At 43.4% G+C, this 13,677-nt stretch overlaps 1 pseudogene; it reads right to left on the reverse strand.

The window, feature by feature from the left end:
* Nucleotides 1-12,635: 12,635 nt before the first annotated feature.
* On the reverse strand, nucleotides 12,636-12,753 carry LOC124799514 (annotated as a pseudogene).
* Between the last annotated feature and the right edge of the window lie 924 nt (nucleotides 12,754-13,677).

The raw sequence follows: 13,677 nt of genomic DNA on the forward strand, positions 1-13,677 counted from the left end.
GATTAGCATCTCCGAAACGAAAGTAATGTCAGTGGGAAAGAGATATAAACGTCCGCAGCTCGTGGTCGTGCGGTAGCGTTCTCGCTTCCCGCGCCCGGGTTCCTGGGTTCGATTCCAGGCGGGGTCAGGGATTTTCTCTGCCTCGTGATGACTGAGTGTTGTGTGACGTCCTTAGGTTAGTTACGTTTAAGTAGTTCTAAGTTCTAGGGGACTGATGACTATAGATGTTAAGTCCCATAGTGCTCAGAGCCATTTGAAGAGATATAAACGGATTGAGTGCCAAATAGGAGGAACAAAGTTAGAACAGGTGGACGATTTCAAGTACTTAGGATGCATATTCTCACAGGATGGCAACATAGTGAAAGAACTGGAAGCGAGGTGTAGCAAAGCTAACGCAGTGAGCGCTCAGCTACGATCTACTCTCTTCTGCAAGAAGGAAGTCAGTACCAATACTAAGTTATCTGTGGACCGTTCAATCTTTCGACCAACTTTGCTGTATGGGAGCGAAAGCTGGGCGGATTCAGGTTACCTTGTCAATAAGGTTGAGGTTACGGGTATGAAAGTAGCTAGGATGATTGCAGGTACTATTCGATGGGAACAATGGCAGGAGGGTGTCCACAATGAGGAAATCAAAGAAAAACTGGGAATGAACTCTATAGATGTAGCAGTCAGGGCGAAGAGGCTCAGATGGTGGGGTCATGTTACACGCATGGGAGAAGCAAGGTTACCCAAGAGACTCAAGGGTTCAGCAGTAGAGGGTAGGAAGAGTCGGGGTAGACCAAGGAGAAGGTACCTGGATTCTGTTAAGATTGATTTTGAAGTAATAGGCTTAACATCAGAAGAGGCACCAATGTTAGCACTGAATAGAGGATTATCAAGGAATTTTATCAGGGGGACTATGCTCCAGACTGAACGCTGAAAGGCATAATCAGTCTTAAATGATGATGATGATGATGATGATGATACGTCTCTGCTTAGAACGCACCTGCGTTTCCGACACCATTTTGAAGCAACGTATAGCGCAGTCTCCGATCGGAACTTCATGAAACTACAGAGGACGAGGCGGGAATAATGTCTTGTGCTACTTAGTGAACGCCTGTCGTATTAACAGGGACGGTAAAACACGAAGAATAACCAGTAGTCCAGGGGTGGCTCGAGTGCCGCCCTGGCCTGCAAAAAAATGTTCAAATGTGTGTGAAATCTTATGGGACTTAACTGCTAAGGTCATCAGTCCCCAAGCTTACACACTACTTGACCTAAATTATCCTAAGGACAAACACACACACACACACACCCATGCCGGAGGGAGGACTCGAACCTCCGCCGGAACCAGCCGCCCTGGCCTGCAGTGACTGCTACCGACGTGCAGCAGAGCTACTCAGCCGCTGCTGCAGTACTGCTAATTCTTCGGGTTTTACTGTCCCTGTTAATACATATCGATAAAACAAATATCGGACTACACCAATTTAGGATCGCTCTGTCGAATGAGCACGTAAGATTCAGCTTAATTTTTTTTTTTTTTTTTTTTTTTTTTTTTTTTTTTTTTTTTTACCGAGAAACAAACCCACCCTTTACACTTTTCTTCGACATTGGGAGTCTCGTGAAAGACGCAGTGGGCAGTATTTGTTTGGGCTGACCCGAGCGACACAAAACAAAAAAACGAAATTGCCGATATCTGCCGAATCACCAGAGAAAATGCGCCTGACGACTCTTAGGAGGCAAACAGTTGCGTCGGCGCGGTTCCTTCCGTCCCTTTACGACGGACCGGCACCTACCTGTGAACATTCTCTCAGCAGATCAGTAGCAAAGCCGAGTGAAACCTACTGTATATCGACGTGAACCAGGCTGCAATTTAAGTCACTAGTCTACGTTTCGGAAGAAAGTTTTCACACAAATGAAAGGTTGGAAATTTTATCTTCAATTACTATATTCTGAAACTTAGGTGAACAAGTATCACTGCCGTGCCCGTGCTAGTCTTAACACACTCACTCATAATCCCTTTGACTCACTTTAGTAAGTTTATGGTGCTGCATTTCCCTAAAACGTAATAGCTACAAAAATACTGATTGTTTTTGATTGATAATGCTCGCCAAATATTAAGTCTGTCGGTACCAAATGCAGTCACAGTTTTTAGCCACCGACCTGCTCAATACGCCACGCGGAATATACAGGGTGTTACAAAAAGGTACGGCCAAACTTTCAGGAAACATTCCTCACACACAAAGAAAGAAAATATGTTATGTGGACATGTGTCCGGAAACGCTTACTTTCCATGTTAGAGCTCATTTTATTGCTTCTCTTCAAATCACATTAATCATGGAATGGAAATACACAGCAACAGAACGTACCAGCGTGACTTCAAACACTTTGTTACAAGAAATGTTCAAAATGTCCTCCGTTAGCGAGGATACATGCATACACCCTCCGTCGCATGGAATCCCTGATGCGCTGATGCAGCCCTGGAGAATGGCGTATTGTATCACAGCGGTCCACAATACGAGCACGAAGAGTCTCTACATTTGGTACCGGGGTTGCGTAGACAAGAGCTTTCAAATGCTCCCATAAATGAAAGTCAAGAGGGTTGAGGTCAGGAGAGTGTGGAGGCCATGGAATTGGTCCGCCTCTACCAATCCATCGGTCACCGAATCTATTGTTGAGAAGCGTACGAACACTTCGACTGAAATGTGCAGGAGCTCCATCGTGCATGAACTACATGTGTTGTACGTGTAAAGGCACATGTTCTAGCAGCACAGGTAGAGTATCCCGCATGAAATCATGGCGGTGAATCGAGGAAGTACAGTACGTACTGACGAAACTAAAATGAGCTCTAACATGGAAATTAAGCGTTTCCGAACACATGTCCACATAACATCTTTTCTTTATTTCTGTGTGAGGAATGTTTCCTCAAAGTTTGGCCGTATCTTTTCGTAACACTCTGTATGTCTTTTCTCGTCACAAAATTTACTTAAAATTTCCGGAATTTCTACACGCCCATCGGACTAATTATGCCGTCACTTTACCACACTTTTGATGTATGAAACACTGATAGATTCGGCAACTTATCGTTTCCATCACAACTAGTACTACACACGTCCGAACTCTTTCATGGCTAAGCTCCCACTCTTCTTTAGAGTCTTCTCTATCAGCAGAGAAAGGCACGCGAAGAATATTGCTTTACCATTGGTCAGTTTGCTCAACAGCCAATAGCAAAACAACGTTCTCCCGCGTCAGTCCGCGCTTTTCATCCATAACCAATTGCAAAATAGTAAACCTCACGGCTTCACTTTTTACCGACGTAATTATCTAATATGCTGAAGTTTTGCTTATGCATAAAGTTATTTACTATTATTATTTATACCTGAATTAATTTTCCCTTTGCCATAAATTTACTTTACAAAATTCTTCTACAAAAATCCACTTTGTCCATATACATACTTCTTCGAAACGTTCCCACACTGAATCCTACTACACAACTCGTAAAACAATTATCTCCATATTAACCTTAAACCACACTCACGCATCATTGATACTGCTAAAACACATTTATAAAATTTTACATACACAAAAAGACATAATAACTGAAACGTCCCCTTAGAAAAATTAATGAATTACTATGCTGATAAACCTCTTACATTATTTGATTTTCAAACAGCTGAGCAGAACTGAACGTACTCAGACATTTTGCTCTTCACCTATTCTGATCAACACTAAACTGACACACAATATTTTTAGCGCAACGCAATCTGACTTTTAATAATCCCTACAAAAGAATAGCCCTGACTAACAATAACCTATACCTTTGTCAAATTGCTTACCTCACAAAAATCTTCGTTACTCAAACTACTGCAACACATCGAGCGCCAATACTGCCAGCTAAATAAAAGATTCTAACTACTGAAGGCACTAACAACTGATAGGCATAGTTAGCAAATGAAAGATTTTGATAGAGAACAATGTATTTACCTTAATAGTGTTCAAAAGTCATTATATATATAGCAGTTCGTGACATCCAGCCTTACAAATTTACTGTCTCTGATGGACACACGACCAGATCATCCGCTCTCAAAACTCCGCCATTTCTCTCCCCACATCCACCACTGCTAGCGGCTCGCCTCCAACTGCGCAAAGCTACACGCTGTTAACATCCAACTGCCCAACACTACAATAGCAAACAACAATGCAAACCAGCCACAGACTGCACACAGCACAGCCAGTGATTTTCATACAGAGCGCTACGTGGCATTACCAATATAAAAACCTAAACAACCTACTTACATAACACTTTATGAAAATACTAGAACAGTTTATGAAAAACATTCTATTACTTTAGTGCACTCTAGAGGGCACAATCGAAACTAAAATCACAGTCTCCCTATCCAATATTGTCCTCTATCGGCTGATACATAAACTACGTGCACGTCCAGTCTCGCATCACCGTCTGTCACTACCCAGCTCTGAGACACATCTCCCACTTAACCGCCTCGAAGGCAGGATCGTTATAAGGCGCTACTCCTCACAGTGTACTAGATAACGTATGTTTTTGGATAGGGTCCGCCTTTAGCAGAAAGCAGAATGGTTGAAACAAAAGAACCTCCAAGCACCCACACCGAAAAGCCTACTAAAGCTCCAAAAAGATGGGAATCCGATACGCTCTGTAGTGCCAAAGGCGGTCCCTATCCAAAAACATACGTATTGTTAAAGCAAACACGGAAGAAAAGTGTTTCAACCCCAAGATGAGTACTAGATAACGTTTCTTAATGGAGAAAATAAAGGAGAGGGACAGCATTAATTTCGGTTGGGCCTCGCACTGACGACACTAGTGGCTGCCACACAACCCTAACAGGCTGCGAAGGGAAGTGGAGTTGACGGGGCGAGCACCTGTCGCCGTGAAGGCCGGCAGTTGGGGGCGCACCATTTCCGTAGCAAACGGCCGCCCCTGCGCTCTGGGGCTAGAGAGTACGGCGCCCCACACCACACCAAGCCATGCCACGCCACCTGCGAGACCATTACCTCCTGGTCGATGGGCGCTCGCGGCAATTTACGGCCCGGGAAGGACACTCTCCCACTGTAAATCGTCCAGACAAATTGTTTATGATCGGCCCGGGCCAATTACGCTACACGTGATCAACATTCCCCGGCTATGAAACAAGTCCGGCAGACCGTTACCCGGGGCGACCGCCGTACGCACCGCGTCCCGACAGCGACGCCGGTCGCTGATGGGATCCCGGCGGCGGGGCCGTTTCCCTCGTCCCGGCGGCACCCGGTCGCTGCGAGCACACGAGCGTCGCCAGTACACGACAGAGGACGAGGGAAACGCTGTCCGCACCCGCCCCTCATCCGCTAATCTCCGATCCGCGTCGGTGGATATTAAAGTTCCGTGAAGAGAATTAAACCCTTCGGTAGGCCACAGCTCTGCGACGGGGCCTGAATTTCGTCTGCCGAAGTCCTCATTCGACTTTGAAGCTTTCCTGCGAATCAACTGCTCGACACGTTTCAATGTACACATCAGATGAATTCGCAACAGCGAATACTGTGTAACGCATTGGGGCGTAGCGCCATATAACGATCCTGCCTTGGAGACGGTTAAGTGGAAGATGTGTCTCAGAGCTGGATAGTGACAGATGGTGACGCGAGACTGGACGCGCAAGTAGTTTATGTATCAGCCGATAGAGGACAGTAGTGGATAGGGGACTGATTTAGTTTCGATTGTGCCCACTAGAGTGCACTAAAGTAATAGAATGTTTTTCATAAATTGTTCTAGTATTTTCATAAAGTGTTATTATGTCTTTTTGTGTATGTAAAATGTTATAAATGTGTTTTAGTAGTATGAATGATGCGTGAGTGTGGATTAATGTTAATATGAAGATCATTATTAAACGAGTTATGTAGTAGGATTTAGTATGGGAACATTTCGAAGAAGTATGGATATAAACAAAGGGGATTTTTATGGAATAGATTTGTAAAGTAAGTTTATGGTAAAGGGGAAGTTAATTCAGGTATAAATAACAATAGTAAATAACTTTATGCAGAAACAAAACTTCAGCATATCAGATAATTACGTCGGTAAAAAGTGCAGTCGTTAGGTTTATTATTTTGCGATTGGTTATGAATGAAAAGCGCGGACTGTTGTTTTGCTATTGGCTGTTGAATGAACTGACCAATGGTAAAACAATATTCTTCGCGCTGGTAGAAAAGACATAAGAGTATTCTAGAGAGGAGTCGAAGCCTAGCCATGAAAGAGATCGGACGTGTGCAGTAGAAGTTCCGATGGAAATGATAAGTTGCCGGATCTAGCAGTGTTTCATAGATCAAAAGCGTGGTAAAGTGACGGCATAATTATTCCGATGGGCGTGTACAAATTTCGGAAATTTTAAGTGAATTTTGTGACGAGAAAAGACATACATTCCGCGTGACGTATTGAGCAGGTAGGTGGCTAAAAACTGTGACTGCATTTGATACCGACAGACTTAATATTTGGCGAGCGTTCTCAATCAAAAACAATTTCGGGAAATACAACACCATAAACTTGCTAACGTGAGTGGAAGGGATTACGAGTGACTGTGTTAAGACTAGCACGGGCTTGGCAGTGATACTTGTTCACCTAAGTTTCAGAATGTATTAATTGAGGACAAAATTTCCAAACTTTCATTTCGTGTTTCTCCTGAAACGTAGATTAGTGACTTAAATTGCAGACTGGTTCACGTCGAAGTACAGTAGGTTTCACTCGGCTTTCCTACTGATGATCTGCTGAGACATTGTTCACAGGTAGGTGCAAGTTCGTCGTAAAGGGACGGAAAGAACCGCGCCGCCGCAGTATCACTATCTTTACGACGTTTCTCATCGAGCCATATACGTTATCTCGCATTTCTAGCTGCTTCTCTCACACAAATAATGATAAGAATTCAGAAATTCAGGGTCGCCACCAGCCAAAGCCCTTCCTAATCATTTAGAAAAAAAACAGAGCTGGAAAATTATTAGTTTAATTACTTTAATAGCGCCGGCCGTAGTGGCCGTGCGGTTCTAGGCGCTGCAGTCTGGAGCCGAACGACCGCTACGGTCACAGGTTCGAATCCTGCCTCGAGCATGGATGTGTGTGATGTCCTTAGGTTAGTTAGGTTTAATTAGTTCTAAGTTCTAGGCGACTGATGACCTCAGAAGTTAAGTCGCATAGTGCTCAGAGCCATTTGAACCATTTTTGAACCTGTGCGAGCCTCATCATCTCCGATTAGCTATTGAAACCTGTGTCCTTCTGCATCTGCTTACTGTCTTCATCTCTTGATCTCTCTCCACGATTTGTAACCCCCCCCCCCCCCACACACACACACACATAGACACACGCATGTCCCTCTAATTCAAAATTGATGATCGCTTGATGTCTCGCAATACGTTATTTAGGGCGTATGTGATACATAAACATGAAGCGAAGTGTCCAGAGAACGGCTTGTCCTAGAGCATTCTTCGTATCCATTTCTTGTCGTTTCAGTAGCTACATAATTGACGTCCGTTACTACAGTCTCTGCGCTAATCAGTATTGTGTAGTGTTCTTGTCATTAACCAAACAGGATGTGGTGTGGTTTTATACGCGTACCACATGAAAATGAACACTGCTCGAGCCCAGTAGCACAGAAAAAAATAAACAAATGAACAAAGAACAAATTGCAGCTTCGGTGGAATGCAAATACTAAAAAAATGTATTTCATTAGAAATTCTTTCTCGAATTCCACTAGCATCGTCTGTGATCAGGAGCCTTCTACTCCCTGCCGAAGTTGCATATGCGCCTGAAATGTGTTGAATTCTCTCTGAAGACATCTCTTGGGGCACAGAGGAAAAAACTCTCTGGAGCACGGCAATATACATCAGAAAAACCATTTGGTACCTATGTCTTCCGTGACCATCGGTCTGCAATTTAGGATCAGATGTAGGCGCTGCATCATCATCAAACATCACCAATAAGAAACGATAAATCGCCGTTGGCATATATGTGGGCTATCCCCAATTCAATCCATATTAGTGACTGTATATCTAAATTAACAATAAAATGTTCTTCGGTATGTCCTGCGAGAATTGTTTCAAAAGCTGCGGGTAGGGAATCTCATATTTATACAGGTCTAAAAGTACCATCTAGACAGAGCAGGAGAACAGTTTTCAAGATCTAGGTTCGAGTATTGCAGACATACGTATGGTGACACAACTATTCAGACACATTCTTATAGCAGATGCACAATGGCGAGTGGTGTGTTCGAAATGTATTACACGTTTCTCCTCTGACAACGATGCCTGCAGACAGAACATTGTCTTGGATTCGGTAAGGAACGGGGATAGTCTCTTGAAAGAATTACTGCGATATTCGCTTGACGTGATATTAATGGAAACCCAAACCGTGATGGTCAGCCGGATGCAAGTACTCGTCTATTGCTTCATTTCTCTCCACTGTCGTCTCAAGGCTGAATTGCATGTCGTCCAAGGCCTAACGACTGTCGTATCATTTACATCGCGTTGCCAAGGTTAGAAATTTTTTGGTTTGTTCACCTTCCAAGCTCAAATAAAAATTAGTCTATAACTCAGTTTTCACTCTACAAACAAATGCTCAACGAGACGCGCTTCAGTATTTACATAAGCGACTTCGACAAAAGACACATTTCTCTTCAGTGTGCACTGCGGTAACCATCTGTATTCTGTATTCACTCATTTTCTCTTTCAAAAAACTTTTAATGCGGTACGGCACTGACCCTTCTTACACAATACACTCGCAACTCAGTCTAGAATAACCATTTATTTAGGGAGAGGTAGTCATATACGAATTATCGGATGTGATTCAGTATTAATACTTTTCACATAATGCGCTAATGTTTTCGCGAATACCTGTAGTTATAAACAAACTTAATGATTTATAACGCATGTATCTTTGAAAATTAACTATCCACAAGAAAGTTGTACTAATATCCAGGTACTGACAAAATCTCGCATTAGAGCAAAGAGTGGAATTAGCTCTTAATGTAGAGGGTAAAGTTGCGTACTTGTAAGACAAGAGAATAAAAAACGTAGAGTACATAAGCGAGTCTCTGAAAACTGGATTAATGTATCTCCACTTGAATCAGTTCTGTCACACAATCACTTTGGTAACACTGTTTGGAGATATGAAGTAAACGATTGTATAGTAGTCTGGCAAATCAAATTTATTAGTAAGGTAGTGGGAAAATGCAGTTTGCGTCCGAAATAAATTGCTTACCCAACAATGGCACACTAGAACCTAGAATGCAAGATCGCTCACACATTTGTAAACAATCATTTCTCCAATGCCAAACCTTGACTGGAATTGCAAGAAATCTCAGTGTATGGTCCAGTGAGAAAGAAATACGTACCCTTGTGCTAACACAGTATTTGCTTTTTCCAGACTATAGGTGAGTATGGTTCATCGTGTTATGTCGTCGAAGGTCTCTACGTCATGTTTCCCACCTTTTGCATGCACTTTGTAAATTTTTTTCAGGCTATAGATGAATACGGTTCTTTCAGATACGTCGTGGCAGATCTCTACGGCATGTCTCTCAAGGCTAAATAGTTTAGTCATATTTCACGATCTTTTATCGACGAGACTCACGACGTAGATTACTGTAATATTCTTGACTATCATTACCTTAGAATCTTATTTAGGTATTCCAGGATGGTCTATAAAAGCTGCACTAAGACTATAAGACATCTCTGAGCCTAATTTATGAAACTGCAGCTCCGACGGCTGGTTACATCACGGCCGCCCATCATCGTATATTCTGCAACTTAGTCCCACTGCTTGCATTTAAATGTCATTTCGTACATCGGTACTAAGATTGCTGTTTTTCCGCATGTCAACTTCATATTTGCATTTTGCATATTTGCTCTTTCATTGCAATATTTTCTACCTGTGGCATGGAAGTTGGCCTTTGTAAATACGTTAAAGCACAAAGCAACTGCTTATAACTGCTCACCTGTAACTATCTTAGTTTGTGATATGGTTGTGTAGTTTAAGTAGTTAGGTAACTACAGACCGAAAGTGGGAGACGAATCATCTTTAAAAAAATTTAGTAGGCAATGGTTGGAGACTCGCGTCAGTTCACATTGACATAAAGCTTTTAAATACATCCAATAAAATTTTTTAGTTTCTTCAAGTCATCACTTTACTGAAATGACGGTGTCGTTCCGAGAATTATTACGCGTGTCCTTACGGGCAATTATCTACTCATTCCTGATACCAGTAGCTTTTAGCGTTGTAAATGTCTGCGCATTTCTCTTACGCGCCGTGGAAAGGCAAATAACAAACAAACGAAGAACATTTATTTTCTAGGTTTATCCATCGTATTTGCAAGCGTTTATAAAAGAAAACTAACAGTTATACATTCTGGAAGGCCGCTGCAAGTGAGTAGTATCATGCTATTTTGTCCCTCTTATATCGCAAACGATTAGAGTTTCCGTGGGAAACAGGCAACCTCCAACGAATAATGCCGTGTAATTACAGCTTCCGTAATGATGTGTCATTACTTTCCTCGTACAGCGGCACATGATGCTGAAACGAAGAGCCGTGGGTAGCAATTAAAGCCGAAACGCCTAAGCAACGCAGCAACTTCTTCGTATCTCGCGGGGAAAGCTGCAAAACAAGACGCGGAAAAGTAATACATCAGAGAAATAAACAGGCATTATGTACTCTGATTCTCTTTAGTTCTAGGTGGTTGTCGTCTCACATTCTGAAAGCTGTTTCGTATACGCGGAGATCCATTGATAGTGACCGGGGCAAATATCTCACGAAATAAGCATCAAACGAAAAAACTACAAAGAACGAAACTCATCTGGCTTGAAGGGGGGAAACCAGATGGCGCTATGGTCGGCCCGCTAGATGGCGCTGCCGTAGGTCAAACGGATATCAACTGCGTTTTTTAAAATAGCAACCCCCATTTTTTATTACACATTCGTGTAGTACGTAAATATATATGAATGTTTTAGTTCGACCACTCTTTTCGCTTTGTGATAGATGGCACTGTAATAGTCACAAACGTATAAGTACGTGGTATCACGTAACATTCCGCCAGTGCGGATGGTATTTGCTTCGTGATACATTACCCATGTTAAAATGTACCGTTTAGCAATTGCGGAAAATTTCGATATCGTGTTTATGTGTGGCTATTGGCGGGATAATGTATGGTGCGGCATTATGGGCCCCCATTTTATAGATGGAAATCTAAATGGTGCAATGTATGCTGATTTCCTACGTAATGTTCTACCGATTTTACTACAAGATTTTTCAGTGCATGACAGAATGGCGATGTACTTCCAACATGATGGATGTCCGGCACATAGCTCGCGTGCGGTTGAAGCGGTATTGAATAGCATATTTCATGACAGGTGGATCGGTCGTCGAAGCACCATACCATGGCCCGCACGTTCACCGATCTGACGTCCCCGTATTTTTTTCTGTGGGGAACGTTGAAGGATATTTGCTATCGTGATCCACCGACAACGCCTGACAACATGCGTCAGCGCATTGTCAATGCATGTACGAACATTGCGGAAGGCGAACTACTCGCTGTTGAGAGGAATGTCGTTACACTTCTTGACAAATGCATTGAGGTTGTTGTACATCATTTTGAGTATTTATTGCATTAATGTGGTATTTACAGGTAATCACGCTGGAACAGCATGCGTTCTCAGAAATGATAAGTTCACAAAGGTACATGTATCACATTGGAACAACCGAAATAAAATGTTCAAACGTACCTACGTCCTATATTTTAATTTAGAAAACCTACCTGTTACCAACTGTTCATCTAAAATTGTGAGCCATATGTTTGTGACTATTACAGCGCCATCTATCACAAACCGAAAAAAGTGGTCCAACTAAAACATTCATATTTCTTTACGTACTACACGAATATGTAATAATAAATGGGGTTTCCTACTTTTAAAAAAACGCAGTTGATATCCGTTTGACCTATGGCAGCGCCATCTAGCGGGTCAACCATAGCGCCATCTGGTTTCCCCCTTCAAGCTAGACAAGATTCGTTCTTTGTAGTTTTTTTGTTTGACGCTTATTTCGTGAGATATTTGGCCCGGTCACGATCAATGGACCACCCTGTACACTACCTCATCGGAAGTATCCGGACATTCCCATGTAATACGAAATTATCGACTAGGAGTCACGACAGGCAGGACCTTCCGCTACAAAAGGAGGCAAGGAGTACTGTGTTGTCAGTAGGTATGCAGTAACAGCAGAATGTGTAGGACAGCAGAATTTATGTCACATGAGTAACAAAGCCATCAGGGACACTTCAACATTTCTAAAGCTGCCCAAGTCGATTGTTGGTAGCGTGACTGAAGTGGAAACGCAAAGGAACAGCAACAGCTCAACCGAGACCAGGCAGACTTGATGTAGTGGCGGGCAGGGACCGTTGAACTTTGCCGAACTCCTCCCGAACAGGCCTTGAAGGCCCAAAGGTACCGACCGGCCGCCGTGTCATTCTCAGCCACAGGCGTCACTGCATGCGGATGTGGAGGGGCATGTGGTCAGCACACCGCTCTCCCGGCCGTATGTCAGTTTACGATACCAGAGCCGCTACTTGTCAATCAAGTAGCTCCTCAGTTTGCCTCACAAGGGCTGAGTGCACCCCGCTTGCCAACAGTGCTCGGCAGATCGGATGGTCACCCATCCAAGAGCTAGCCCAGCCCGACAGCGCTTAACTTCGGTGATCTGACGGGAACCGGTGTTACCACTGCGGCAAGACTGTTGGCTCTGAACATTGCAGAGGGTGGTTGTAAAAGATCGTACGAAATCTGTGGTGACACCGCCAGGTGGTAGCCTTTAAATCGGCCGCGGTCCATTAGTATACGTCGGACCCGCGTGTCGCCACTGTCAGTGATAGCAGACCGAGCGCCACCACACGGCAGGTCTAGAGAGACATACTGGCACTCGCCTTAGTTGTACAGCCGACTTTGCAAGGAAAGGTTCACTGACAACTACGCTCTCATTTGCCGAGACGATAGTTAGCATAGCCTTCAGCTACATTTGCTACGACCTAGCAAGGCGCCGTATTCAATTGATATTTATTATGTAAAGCATGTATCATCAAGAGAGATGTTCTACAATTGTGGATTAAAGTTAAGTATTACATCATCTACGTACTTTATTTGCAATTCTCAAGATATTGTCCTGTTCCAGACCTCACGCCAGTCAGCGTGTAATTAAACGCGTGTATTTCGGCCTCCTCTAGACATACAGTGTTGGCTCTTCTGCCAACACTACAAAATCAGCGGAATAAATCAGTCGAGAGTTCCAAAGTGCTGACAACAGTGCAGCTAACACAGTGACTGAGCTTAGGGAGGGGCATGGGGTACCACGATAGAGCAGCCCCTCTTAAGTCTCACATTTGTGTAGGCAGTGCTAAGCGACGGTTGCAGTGGCGTAAAGAGCGACATCACTGAAGAGTGTACTGGAAACCAGTGACTTGGAATGATGAATCACGCTTTACACTGTGGCAATCTATGGGAGGGTATCGGTTTGGCGAATGACTGGAGAAGATTACCTGCCATCAAGTGTAGTGGTTCAAAGTGCTTCAAATGGCTCTCAGCACTATGGGACTTATCATCTGAGGTCATCAGCCCCCTACACTTAAAACTACTTAAACCTAACCAACCTAAGGACATCACACACATCCA

The sequence above is a fragment of the Schistocerca piceifrons genome, chromosome 5 (assembly GCF_021461385.2).
Source record: "Schistocerca piceifrons isolate TAMUIC-IGC-003096 chromosome 5, iqSchPice1.1, whole genome shotgun sequence".
NCBI classification, from domain to species: Eukaryota; Metazoa; Arthropoda; class Insecta; order Orthoptera; family Acrididae; genus Schistocerca; species Schistocerca piceifrons.